The sequence below is a fragment of the Neovison vison genome, chromosome 6 (assembly GCF_020171115.1).
Source record: "Neovison vison isolate M4711 chromosome 6, ASM_NN_V1, whole genome shotgun sequence".
In the NCBI taxonomy this organism is placed as follows: Eukaryota; Metazoa; Chordata; class Mammalia; order Carnivora; family Mustelidae; genus Neogale; species Neogale vison.
The window spans coordinates 46,963,753-46,978,335 of NC_058096.1; positions in this window are offsets into that span (position 1 = coordinate 46,963,753).

Here is a 14,583-nt window from a genome sequence, read left to right on the forward strand (position 1 = left end):
TTCCTCATGTATCTTTTGAAGAGATGAAGCCTTTACCAAAAGCCTTCCTCTCCTCTCACTGGCAAGAATTGGGTTGCAAATTCCCGTTCCTGACCTAAATAACAACAAAGGCAGTGGTTAACCACGCTTGGCTCAGACCAATTTTGGTTTACATCCCTAGGGCTGGGGAGAAGCCCAGCCTCACTTAAAGTTTATGGCCCACTGATTCCTGAAAATACTTGGGTTTCTATTGACAAGTGCATAGAAGAAAATGGATGTACTACAGACCACCCCATAAAGAAGACAGTATAGGGGCGCCTGGGTGGTATAGGCAGTTAAGCGTCCGACTCTTGATCTTAGCTTAGATCATGATCTCAGTGCCATGAGATTGAGCCCAGGGCCAGGCTCCATGCTCAGTGGACAGTCTGCTTAAAATGCTCTGTCCCTCTCTCCCTCGGGCCCGTCCCCCTGCTCTCGCTCTCTCAAATAAATAAATAAATAAAAATCTTAAAAAAACAAAGCAAGACAAAAAAAGACAGTGTATTTTGACAGCCAGTGGTGCACAGAGAAAAGATTATATCATCTTCAGGAGGAAAAAAGGAACTTATTATTCACAAGTTTTTTTCCAGTATGGAGATGAATGTTTTTTCCATTTCCACTTGGGCTTGGATACTTTCTTCTGGATAGAAGTAAAGTAAGTCTAACTTCTTTGGCTGTGCAGGCTGCCCTAGCATAATATCAAAATACGACTCCAGCTCACACCCGGAGGCTCCTCAGCCATCCCTCGTGGTTTCCAATCCTTCACTGTGTCTTCTCACTGCATGTCTCTCATTTCTCCCCAGCTAACTACAAGAAACTGAACTTTTAAGACCCGGCTCTGGAAAACTTTTCCATGTTCTCTGTGACCATGATATGCTCCATGCGCTCTAGTCACTGTCCTCTCCGTCTCCCCCTCAACATCAATATTTATGGAACTTGACACGCCGGCCAGTGTGCCCGAGGCCTTATCCAGAATCTCATTGAATCTTCATAAGAGCCCCATGGGACAGTTCTAATTCTGCCACAATTTCAGAAGGGACAAAATTGGGGCATGGAGAAATTAACTAACTTGCTTAGATCACACAGTGTCTAAATGGTGAGGCCAGGGTTCAAAATCAGATGATGAGTACATGGTCCTGGCTCATAAGCGCAGTGCTCCACAGCCTCCCACAGTCTCTTCTGTATCCACACACTGCTCCTTGCCCTGTGCCTGGCACGTCGTGAACACAGATATTTGCTGAGTGAACGAATGATCCATAGTAATCTTCTTCTATATAACACCATTTATTAATTTCTTCCTGAGACTGTAATGCCCCATATTGAATACTGCAAGTGTTTTTTGACCAGAAAAAATAAATGACGTACGTGGGAAGTCAAACAATACCCCCTCCCGAAAAGATGTATATGTACGAAAGCTCTAAAATTATGAATATGCCACATTGAACAGCAAGAGAAACTTTACAGACATGATTAAAGATTTTGAGATGGGGAGACTATCCAGGCAGACCCAAGGCCCCAATTTCCCTAAAAGAGGAAGACATGGGGGGTCAGAGGCAGAAAGGGCATGTATTGAGAGAAGCAGGCATTGCAGTTGGAGAAATCTGAAGATGCTACCCTGTAGGCCTTGAAAATAAGGGAAGGGACATCCATAAACCAGGGAACACAGGTGGCCTCCAGAATCTGGAAAAGGCAAACGGACCTCTCCTCCAGCCTCCAGAAGGAACCCAGCCTTGCTGACAAATTGGTTTCAGACTTCTGGCCTCCAGAACTATAGGAAAATGAATTTGTATTTTGTCAAGCCAATAAAGTATACTTTACTGTAACAAACTTTAGCAGTGGGGGGCACGGGCAAAAAAATTGAGCACAGATACTTTTCTTGATGTGGTTATTTTGTTTCTACTGATAACTCAGCCAGTCAGTATCGTCCTTTTGATAGTAGGCACGCTGGATTTTCAGACTGCAAGTAGATGAAAATATAGATTCTCTCCATTTTCATGTTCTTCTTTAAAGCATCTGGATGCCTGTCCTCTCATGTCACCAGCTCCTCTGGATTGTCACCACCCTCCTAGTGCCTGCTGCTGCTGCTCCGTTAGAGGTTTATCTCCCAAGAGGCTCATTCCCAGGAAATGACACAGTGCCCCCGTCCTTAGGGCTGCCTTCTAATCACAAAGTCTAACATTAGCTACGTATTTGGACATAGTCAGATTTTAATTCTAAATTTCTAAAACCTCTATGGGAGAGGAAAAGAAGAGTTATTTCCAATCAAATCATAAAGTATCCCAACTTCAGAGTATTTCAAATTTGGAAAGTGAGTGATAAAAGGACGTTTCTAACTTCAAGATAATCATTGCATTTAGGATATGAAATATTTATTATTTTACTTAGTTTTGCCTACCTACTTAAATTCGCATTTTATACGTCACATATGCCATGTTCTTCCTCCTGTGAAACAGAGCTATTATTTGCCTTACAGTCCTTTAATAATGAGTTTTATTTGGGAAGTTGTTATATTTAATCCCCTAAATCATGCTTCTTAAAGGGCGTGGTCCCTGGATTGGCAGCATCAGTGACTTCTGGGAGCCTGTTAGAAATCCAAAGTTCTTGAGCCACATGCTAGTTCTACGGAATCAGAAACCGTGGGACAGTGCCCTGTAATGTGCATCAGGGCTTGGAGCTATATCAGGGTAATCAGGGTCAGAGTGTCAGACATCTTTTCAGAAAAGTCACTCACATCTCAGTGGCTAAGAATCCTTGGGTAGAAATTTTCTTCTGGCAAATTCTGAGTATATGTTTATTCCATTTTAAGCTAAGGTAACCCTAAGAAAGGAAAATTCCTAAGGGGGGAAAAAATGAGCGAGGAAGATTATTTTCTGCGTAGAGGAAATCACAAATGTCACCTTTCAAGATGGTCCCATTAGTCGTCTCTAGTTTCCACAGCTAACAGTTACAATACCATAAGAAATAGTATCTGTTCTGGGGCGCCTGGGTGGCTCAGTGGGTTAAGCCGCTGCCTTCGGCTCAGGTCATGATCTCAGGGTCCTGGGATCGAGTCCCGCATCCGGCTCTCTGCTCAGCAGGGAGCCTGCTTCCCTCTCTCTCTGCCTGCCTCTCCATCTACTTGTGATTTCTCTCTGTCAAATAAATAAAATCTTTAAAAAAAAAAAAAAAAAAAAAGAAATAGTATCTGTTCACAAGTCTGCTAGTCTGCAAGCATCATTACGGCAGGCAATCTGTCAGCTCCCCACTGTTTTCTTTGAACCTCACCAGTGCAGGACACAAACATAATCTCAGTAAGCACCTGTAGTCTGAATGCCTATCTCCCTCATATCACTTATCAAGGCCAGAACTCCAATATCTAGAATTCTGCATGTCGGAACCCTCTAAGGCTACTGTGTTGGGCATTTGGTGGGTTCTCAATAAAATCTAAATGAATGAGTCAACCTTAAAGTACGATGTACTGATCAAATTCCAATTCCACTACCAACATGATCATAACATTTGGCTCGAAATAAGTAGACATGGGTCGGTGATAAAGGAATTTCTGTTGTACTATTGATGAAGTCCCAGAACCTAAGTCAGGTTCGGTGGGGTGAGGTTCGGAGCTGACGGCTAAGAAAGAATTCTTAAGACGTCTCTGGTGCAAAAATGTGGTTTATTAAAGCACGGGGACAGGACCCGTGGGCAGGCGGAGATGCAGCTGCCCTGGATTGTGAGGGATGGCAGGTTATGTACCCTGCAGTTGGGGGAAGGTGAGGGGAAGGAAGGGTTCAATGGAGTTTTCATATGCTAAAGAGGGCCTACAAGGTGCCAGGATGTCCCAGGCCTACCTGAGGCCTTGCCCTTGCGGCTTGATCAATGTTGTATTTAGACCAGCCATTAACATTAAGATAGTTGGGAGACTTTTTGGTGGGATGTCACAATCCTGCTATCAATCGTCTTTGTTAGTGAGATTTAGGACATTTGTAAGCCAAGGGAGACTCCTGTCTAGCAGGATTGTGAGCTCTGCTAAGTTAACTATTTGCTTATTGTTCATGGCAGTCAGGGCTGCCTGAGGGATGCTACACATATGACTGAGGGGGAGCGGATGGAGAAGGGGGTGAGGGGGGTGCAAGGCGCCAACCTTTGCTTTGTCTTCAGCCAGCCTCATCCTCCCTCATCACTATGATTTTGTAAAATATTTGACATTAGAGCATTTAGATTGTGCAAGTTATTTCTGCAGAGATGAAGTAAAGCAAAAAAATGCAAAGTTACTTCAAATTAACCTGAATTTTGATCAGGATCCATTTTATTATGTCTGAACTAAAACACGGTTTATAATGATGACAGATATTAATTACTTACACAATAAAATATTAAGTAAGGCTGATAACTGTATGCTTCCAAGAGCAATATGGTGGTGATTTTATAATAAATCTGTCACCTGCAAGTTTGCCATGTAATTTTTTTTTCTCATATTTCATTATATGAAATATTTCATAGGACATATTTCTCATGTCCTAGCTTTTATATTCATGGTTGATTTCATGAAAGGATCCCAGCCCTTGGTTTTCTAACTGGATATGGAGAGAATCAAATATGCAGCAATTTTGTTTCTTGTTGTAACTGGCTTAGGGAGAAAAAGTAAATTAGAATACTGAAGGAAAGAGTCTTTCCCCCACAAAAACAAGCTCGTTAAAATTTGTTTAACCATTAACCAAAGTTAAACACTTGTTGTCTTGAATATGCTAGTATGTATTGTGTGTGGCTTTAGGTGGGGTTATAATTCTTCTCACTTGTCTAGGAATCCTTTGTTCTCTAAATTCAGACTAGTATCCTCCAAAAGAACACAGTTTGGGAAAGGCCACTAAATTCCAAAAGCAAGTATTTAATCCATTGTGAAATAGTATTTGTAAAGAGAGGAACTTGGAAGGCCACTGAAGGCTGCATCAGACTCTGTACTTGTTAGGCCACTCCTAGATGGGTCTTTATTTTTAAGGACAGAAGACCATAGTTTCAACTAAGGAAAAATAGAAATGTTAATGTAATGTTAAAGTTTAGATTGAAAATTTAAAAAAAAAAAAGACATAAATAGATCACTACTTTATCAACATCCAGAAACTTGGGAATTAAGTTATATCTGTTCTCTCTCTCTCTCTCTCTCTCTCTCTTTTCCCCCCATCTATGTCAGAGTTAATTGAGAGATTTCTAAGCAAAAGCATTAGATCCCTTTCCCTCTGCCAAGGGAAGGTATGTGCCCAGGCTCTGGACTCACTCAGACCTGGGTATGAATTTGGTTTTATTTCTGTTTTCGTTTCCTTCATACTGTTTCAGTAATATTGAACTCCTGGGTTTGTTAAATGAAATGGGATATTGAACACAAAGCCCCTCCTTAGAGCTCCACAGATGTTACTGTTTCACCAGTCCTCACACATCTGCCTCGGCCTTCATTCATTTGGGGGCTGCCACACTCTGCCTTGTGTTGTTAGAGAACCTTTAGTAAGACTTTGTCTTAACCTCTTACATCTTCTCACAGACCCCCCATGGAATCCCCTGAAACCTCTTACATCCGCTCCCCCTCCCGCTGACCCAATCCCTGCTATAAATATCCCTCCTCCACCCCAAGAAGATAACCAAGCTTTGGGGTTCTGTTTGCTCAATGACTTTTTTGTTACAGGTTTAGAAATTAACGAATCTTAGAAGACATCTCAGCTTGGGCTGTGGTTGCTTTTCAGAAGACTGAAAGAGAGGATGGAGTCCAATATGTCTTTCATTCGAGTGGGGCTCCTTCCTGCCTCCCTGGGGAAGCAGAGAGGCAGTGAGAAAAAGAGGGAGTCATTTCAACTGAAATCAAGATGAAGAGCTCAACAAGAGATATTTGAAGATTCTTGAGGGACTAAGCTGCAGGAATGCAAAAATGTTTGCCTGTTTTCCCCACTGGCAAACTATTCCTAGCACCTACAGCAGGTGCTAGGCAGATAACAAGCAAGTTATTTATTTAATGACTGAATATGGTTTGTGTTAAGGACATGAAGGATGAAGTTCAGGTAAGATGGAGAAAAAGGAGGAGATCAAGGGGGTGCCTAGGTGGCTCAGTCATTAGGCGGCTGCCTTCGGCTCAGGTTATGATTTTGGGGTCCTGGGATCGAGCCCCACATCAGGCTTCCTGCTCTGTGGGGAGCTGGCTTCTCCCTCTCTGATTCCCCCTGCTTGTGCTCCCTCTCTCTGTGTGTCTCTCTCTGTCAAATAAATAAATAAAATCTTAAAAAAAAAAAAAAGTTCAAGGATAACTCTAAGGTTTTAAAAGTGGTAAGGCAGAGGAAAAGCATTATCAGTAATAAAAAGGAGTAAGTGAAAAGAAAAAGCTGGTCAGAGTGGAAGACTAAAAATGTGGCTTTAGATTTGTTGACCCTGCTTTTTGTGAAATACTCTGCATGCAGCAGGTGCTGACAAATACACACTGAACTGAATGCTTAGCAAGCAGCAGGAGTTGCAAGACCCAGAATTAAAGTAGTCAGAGCTAGCAGTAGATGACTCCCGAGTCCCTTCCTGGAAATGAGTGAACCCTTGAGAGATCCAGATCCAGAATATGTGTGTTCCCCTGACGGCATGGCATGTGCACATTTTCTGAAGTCATGTACAAATGTATTTACGAATTGCCTCTGTTAAATAAAATTTAGGGACAACTTCCAAATATTTAGTATTGGAATTTTATGGTTTTCCAGCCTATGGATTAACATTTTGTCTGAGAGATTCTCCATGGCAGGACTCTTAACTCTAAAGGCCCTAGGAACATTCAATGGTTTTCAGCTTTTTAATCTATAGCCGGTAAAACTTTGATCAACTATACAAAATTTGGTGGATCCAAATCTACGAAGTAGTTGACTTGGTTAAAATGGCATGAATTTATCATGTGATAAGCACAGAGACTTACAGTTAAGTCCTGCCTACTCCCATCTCTCTCTTTAAGCAAAAACAAAATTAGGTGCTTCCCTTCAGTCCCTTAGGTAGATTCAGAAAGCCTCGATTTTATACTAAATGATGATAAAGATTAAAGTTATTTATATTTACCATGTTTGAAGCACTTCGGATAGCTGCTGGGTTAGTGTCTCGCCATGTGGCTAATATGCTGACAATAATTAACAGTCCTGTGCAGGATTTGGAAAATCTGCTACCAATATGGCCCCCAAGTGCAGAAAAATAAATTTGGAAGCTTACCAGGAGATACAGTTAAGTCATATTGTAAAAATTGTAAGACAAAAATTGATGACTAGTTTGACCCCAGGAAACAATTGTCAGTTTCAATCCTTCATTTTACCTTTACTTCAGATGTTCCTGGTGGTTCCTATATCTAGAACTCTTTATTACTGATACTGATTCTCTTGTATTCATAATGTCCTATAGTGGAATAAGCTCTTCGGGGTGGGGAATCGAAATGACTGCTGAAGAGTACAGGACTTGTGGGCTCCTGGGAAGCTGCCAAACATGCTTTCCTTGTGATAACCCTGATGCCATTACAGTTAATGTTTCTGCTACTATAATTACCCTAAAAATGGGATCTATCCCCCAAAGCGATTTCAGGTGTGAAAGAGAGTATATTCAGGCACAAGAAATGATGACTAGGGTCTTGAAGAAAGGTTTCAGTAATCTATAGTCTATGTATCCATGGAGAAGGTATTCTGGTTTGGAGAACTGGTACAATGGGAACTAGAAATGACCACCATACCATGTCAGTTGACATCTTGATACCCACACACAAAAAGCTAATGAAGGTGTCACAGGATTCTCATTCAGTTAACCAAGGTTGTAAGTTTTTATGAAATCTCATACTCTAGCATAATGGTCATTAATTTTCTCATATCCTTCATCTTTTGAATAGAAAGGCACAATGTCACAGATGTGAAAAGAGACCTTGGAGTTCAACCTGGGTCCAAATTCTAGATTAGAGATGTAAAAGTTCTGGCCCTTGGACAAATTATGTAGTTTTGTTGTCTTCATCATCTCAGCTTACAGGTTGCTGTGTGTAGTAAACAATATAATCTACAAAATCACCTAGCGTCTGGCAGGAGTATAATAAATATGAGCTCACATTTGAGCTTATCTAGTGGCTTCCATCTTGCCTTCTTTCTTCCCCTTTGCACTTGGTGTCTCTTGATCTTATCTTCAGGTACAATGGCAGAAAGTTGGGAGAATTCTTAGGTATTCATGGGCAGTGGTTCTTAGTGAACTTTCCAGAAGCAACTTTGTGTCCCAGTGGTATCTCTCTACTTGGCAAGTCACTCTCTTTTAATATCCTTTGGTGATGTGATAATCTCCTACAAGTTTGGGAATAGACAAGTTCCTTTAATTCTGAGGTTGAGAATAACAGAAACCCAAAACACGGTCACAATCAAGGTTCTGATGGAAATGGTACATAATCACCCATTTATATCAAAGCTTTTGTCATTACCTCTCAGAAAAACCACTGACCACTCCCCCAACTCCCCAAGAAGTAAAGCTCAATTTGGTATGTGTCTCTAAGCAACCACATGTAAAAATTCCTAAAGCACAAAATGGTTGAAAAATTCTCCCTTTTTTCAGTTAAAAATAAATAGTGAAAAATCAAACATTCGGTGTTGTATAATTTAGAAAGAAAAATCCTCCAGTGAGAGCTAACATTCACAGCTTATGCGTATTCCTTCTGAAACCTTGCGCACTAATGTCAGCTGTATTATAACTATCATTATTTCTAGTTCTTAAAAACATATTTAACGACATCAGAATCCTACTAGGCAGTGTGATATTTAAATTTAATAATATCTTGGACATTATTCCAAGTCATTAGGTAGAAGACTAGCTCATGGTTTTAGAGACTCTACAGAATTCTATAGTATATGTGTACCCTATAATTCCAATCTTTACTAAAGGCAATTTGAGTTATTCCAGTCATTGTAAGCAATATTTTAAGGCAATTCTTTTTCTTTCTTAAAAGAGTTTATTTATTTATTTGACAGAGAGAGAGAGTGAGAGCGGGAACACAAGTAGGGGGAGTGGGAGAGGGAGAAGCAGGCTTCCTGCCAAGCAGGCAGCCCGATGTAGGGCTTGATCCCAGAACCCTGGGATCATGACCTGAGCTGAAGGCAGACGCTTAAAGACTGAGCCACCCAGGTGCCCCTCTCAGGCAATTCTTATGTACAACTTTATATAACTGTGCAAGGATTAACTGTAACAGGAGTTTCTATTGATGGGATTTCTGTATTAGAGTATGCAAATTCAATAAGTGCAGTCAAGACCCCTCAAATTTACTAGAATGTAAGCTACATGGGAGCAGGAATTACGTTTCCTTCACTGCTTAGATTAGTGCATGGCATAAGGCAGACATACATAAGGAATATAGGTTTTACTTTTCTCTTCAGAGAGCTGCTTGTCCATGTAGTTTATCTATTTTTCCATTAAATTCTTGTTTGTTTGTTTTTCCCTAAGAGTTCTTGGTAAAGTAAGAATATTAACCATTAGCCACGTGTTGCAAATACTTTTACCCAGCTTGTCTTTGTACGTCTGTGTATTTTGCCATTTGGAAGGTCTATATTTTCATGAAATCAAATGTATTAACCTTTTTCTTCATGCTTCTTTAATGTTTAGTTTTTTCCCAGCAAAATAAAAACAAAACTCATATAGGTTTTCTTCTTCTTCTATCAGTGTGGCCTTGAGGTTTTGTTTTGTGTTTACCTGATATTTCTATTTTGGTCTCTGTTGATTGGGGGGGAAAATGCATTATATAGAATAGAGAGTACACAGGTAGGGAACCACCAAGGTAGAGAGCTCAGATTTATGCCTCAACATGGACACATTTTTATCTGGGATTTTTAATCTCTTTCCCAAACCACATAAAAATAACTGCGTTGGCATCTTCTTTTAATTACAAAAGTTATTCATGTACATTGTAAAAAGCTCAACTTATCAGAAATATTTAGAATAAAAAGCAAAAATCTTCCTCCACTTTCTCTCTCTGCCTCTATAATTCCACTCCCTAGAAGAAATCTGTCCATGCTCCCTATGGATTCACAAATATATACACACATATTAGTGGTCCTTTATTTTTTCCTGCTTGATATTAATGAATCATAATACCTATGACATACCATACGTACATTCAACATATAATTTCTGAATGTAGAATATCCAAAGTCAGTGTAGTGCAGCTGCTACACATCACACGTCAGTGAACTGAATGTATATACACATTTATAATAGCTTTGCAATGGCTGCATTCATGGTTAGGATACACCACAAACCAATTAGTCACTCTATTCCTGGGCACTATTTTCCTGCTTTTAAACATTATAAGCAATGCTGCTATGCCCACTCCTATTCATGTTTTTGCATTTATATGTGATTATTTCTACAGATCACATCCTAAAAGATGGATTTGCTGGTTTGAAGGTGACAAGCATTTATAGCAGATTGAAGCTGGGGAAGCTATGAGAAGCCTCTTTATCATTCCCAGCTCACTGTAATGACTCCCTCCTTGCACCCTGCTTCAGGAGGCTACTGAAAATAGTTTTGTTTTGTTTTTGTTTTTTGTTTTTTGTTTTTTTTTTGGTTTGTTTAGAGAGTGAACTTTTGAACATGAAAAGATCAAGTAGAAACTCATCTGAGCGTGGTCTGATGTATGCTTCGCCCAGGATTTCCACTTTTCCGGATCCATCCTATAAAAACCTTCTCCTGAAATGAAACAGTGGAAGTTCATTAAGCTCTAATCCAGCTGTGATGAGAGACAAGGGGGTTAGCTAAAAATGTGAATCAGTGGGCTGAGTGTCCCAAGGGAAGGTACCTGTAATACTTTGACAGAATTATCAGTCACGGAACTGGAGCAGAAATTAGCAGAGCATCTCCACAGTTGGGGGAGGGGGGAACATCTCCCTCCTCTCCCTGGAGTGGGAGCGCGCCCATCAGCTAGGACAGTGGTCCCGGTTTCCCACACTTCTCATGATTGCGGAAGGTCTCTGAGCAAGATGCCCCAGGGTGCAGAGGTTTGCAGACTGGCCCGCAGACTGCCCCCATCCAATCGTAGGAGATGCCCTACCGTCGGGCATTTGTTCAGGGACCTGCTGGGTAACCAGAAGGGCTGTCTGCCCTCTTCTGGACCAGGTAACCAGGAGTCAGCTAAGAGATCCTCTGTCTTTTCCCACCCCTTCCTCTTTCCCTCTCCTCTTTCCTCCTTTGCTTGGCTTGAGGCCAAACTGTCATCTAAGAAGGAAAGGTAAAGAACTTTAATTCGGGGGACGCCTGGGTGGCGCAGTTGGTTAAACGACTGCCTCCGGCTCAGGGCGTGATCCTGGAGTCCCGGGATCGAGTCCCGGGATCGATTCCCACATCAGGCTCCCAGCTCCATGGGGAGTCTGCTTCTCCCTCTGACCTTCTCCTCGCTCATGCTCTCTCTCACTGTCTCTCTCTCTCAAATAAATAAAATAAAATCTTAAAAAAAAAAAAAAGAACTTTAATTCGGGTATTGAAATTCAAACTCATAACAACCTTGTAAATTTGATAGCAATCACCAAATCGCCCTCTACAAAGGAATTTCGACTTCATACTTCCTTGAATAGTTTCCTTGACACCTTGATGAAACACATTAAGCTCATTAACCTTAGTTTTTGCCAGTCTGACTTCTCATTATTATCTACGTTTTCTTAAACAATGTTAGTATAAAAAGACATGAAAATCAATTCACCTGTCTGTGGACTATTTGTATTTCTTCCATAAATTGCTTGCTTATGACCCATGTCCTATTTTTAAATGGGGTATCTTTTTTTACAGATCCATAGGAACTCCTGACATGTTCTGAATATTAACTCTTTTAACAATACACTGAAGTGGTCTTAATTATGGCTTCCAGCATACAGATATTTTATATGTTCCTGTGCTTAGAACACACTGAACCCCAGGGCTATCTTCCCACCTCCCCTCATCCTCCAGTTTGTGGAAGGACAGCAAATACAGTTCCTGAGACTGGGCTGCTAAGAGCTCTGAAATCTTGACAGGAGTAGTAGAATAAGGAGATTCTACTGTTGACGAAAGTTGCAAAGAAGCTTCCACGGCCACCTGCACTTCTTTTTCCAGCTCCAGCGGTATTGAGGAAATCAACACAATGGTTATTTTCATATGCAAATTCGGGGCTGAGGCCCTGCTCGCTTTGGAGAAGTTAAGGCGTTGCTTAACAGAAAACAGTTTTCCCACTCTGCAGGCATAGGCAGAGCTCTAAGTGAGGAGAGATACTGCCTCCACCCTGTGGCTTACACTTTTTGCGATGCACCTGTTCTTTAAATAATTGCTTCAGTATTATAAAACCCCAAGACACCCAGAAGACCAGGCTGGCAGGATCTTCCCTTAGAGGTGGAGGAACAATGGGGTGCAAAGATGATGACCTTGGTCAAACTCATTCTTGGGCCAGATACTATTTAAAACTGGAGAACTCCAGCCTTGAGCAATGTTAGAAAAAAGGAAATTTCTTTTTGTTATTAACTTAGAAGGGGATATTGTGAGAAAGTGGCCTCTTGTCATTTTCCAGCTCTGTCACTGGTCCTGGGGTTTACTAGAGGCGACGGTCTGGTGGAGAGCATACCACTTTGAGCAGGTCTCCTCTATATGAAGTAGACCGTCCTACATCAATCATGCCAGAAAAGCCTGTTCTTGGGATAGGACAGGTCACCTGTAAAAGTGATATAATATAATCTATCTTCAGGGGTTTGTTCTTTTGGGAGGACCTACATTGGGATTGAGAAAGAAGTACTATTTTCTTTAACCTTGCTCTCTATGCTGTGCTGAATGGCATCCCAGGGTGGTGTGGAAAACCTGACTTTTACTTGTCCTTAGGGTCACAGAGGCCATATCCTATGGAACAATGTGATTTTAACAAAGAGATTGTAGCATCCATAAGCACAAAAGAAACCTACCAAACTTGGCCAAACCTGTATGTATGTACAGGTTTGTATGTATGAATGCATGTACACTGCCTAAATATATTATGATTTGGGGATCATTAAAAGAATTTGCATCTTCCAAGGGTCCTCTCCTCCTTCCTGGTCCTTCCCCTCTAACTTCATTAGAATACACCTTTTATACAAAGGCTAAATTACATTTATTTATGGTGAAAACATTTTCCCCGAAACAATTGCCAAAAACACTATCCCAGAGAGAGCTAAACCCCTATAATCCCATTACTCTGCTTAATTCTTTATCATCTTCCATAGGAATTCAAAATTTTTGCATAGTTGCAATCATGTGCCCATAGAATGATATATCCTGTATTTGAAAAAAAATTAAGGTCCCTGCCCGCATAACGATACAGACATGAGCTCTTCTGGAAAGAAAACTGATCTTGGTCTCAGGCACTTTCATTCGAGTCACAGCTTCAACGTAGACAGAATGACCTTGGGCACATTTCTTAATCTCCAGACTGTATTTCTTCATTTCTAGAATGAGATTCTTCTCGCTTGCAGGATGGAAGGGAGGAACAGATATGATGCATAGGCAGTAACTGACTCAATGTTGGTCAGTGACTGGTCTTATTTCCTGAACTGATGGTTTTTGTGCCAAGCACTGGGCCAAGAATTCTTTAGATCATCGTCTATTTAAATCCTAACAACCCCTGAAGATAGGTTGCTTTATATCTCTTTTACAGGTGGCACAGAGGAAGAACACTGAGGCTAAGGCACATGCTCAAGGTCACAAGGCAGGCCAGTGCAGGAGGTGGAATGTGAATGAGGTTAGGGTGAACAGTGTCTTTTTGGCCACTCCTATAAGGCAGCACAAATGCCACCTAAGAATAGCAGATGACCTGTCCCCTTAGCACATGACTTTGCAGATCCAAAAATCCTAAGGACTGAGTGAATGAGGTATAATACTGGTTTAATTCTGAAGATCGTGAACAAAAGAAGGACAATAAGGAACTCAGGCAAACTAAAAAGAGCAAAGCAACCTCAAGGAAAATTGACCTAGGTGGGCAAATTTCCCAAACATCATTCACTACTCTGATGTCTCCGGAGTGACCTTCAAAATTTCAAAATTTGTGTGGGTTACTTCAAAGGCAGTTTGTAGAAAAGGAAGGAGATAGGCATGTTCTGAACACTCAAGTTTTTTGATTGGTAAAACCGGGAAAATAACAAGTGTTGTCTCCCAGGGCTGTTGTTAAAATTAACACAAATACCAGAAGGGCCAGCACAGATGAAGGACTTTATTTCAGTGCGGGGACACGCTGCCGCTTTGAATTAGACCCAAGTCTGTGGCTCTTCTCTCTGGGGTCATTTGATGGCATGTGATTACGATGTTCACTGTCCAAAGGCTGGAGCTATTAACGGAATGCTGCTAGACAATGAATTACTTCACAGACACTGAAATATAAAAAGTATTCAGAGCCATCCAAGTATGAGGACATTACTAATTTATGCTTTTCTCAAGAGAGCTACTTTAACAAGAAAGAAAAATCCACGTCCCACCTTCGTTCTTCTCCCTAAAGTAACGTCTCTTCCAAAAGACAAAGAGCACTAACGCATTTGTCCTTGAAAGGCGGAGCCCAGGAATTCTCGAGTTCTGAACACCCCCTCCCTTTCT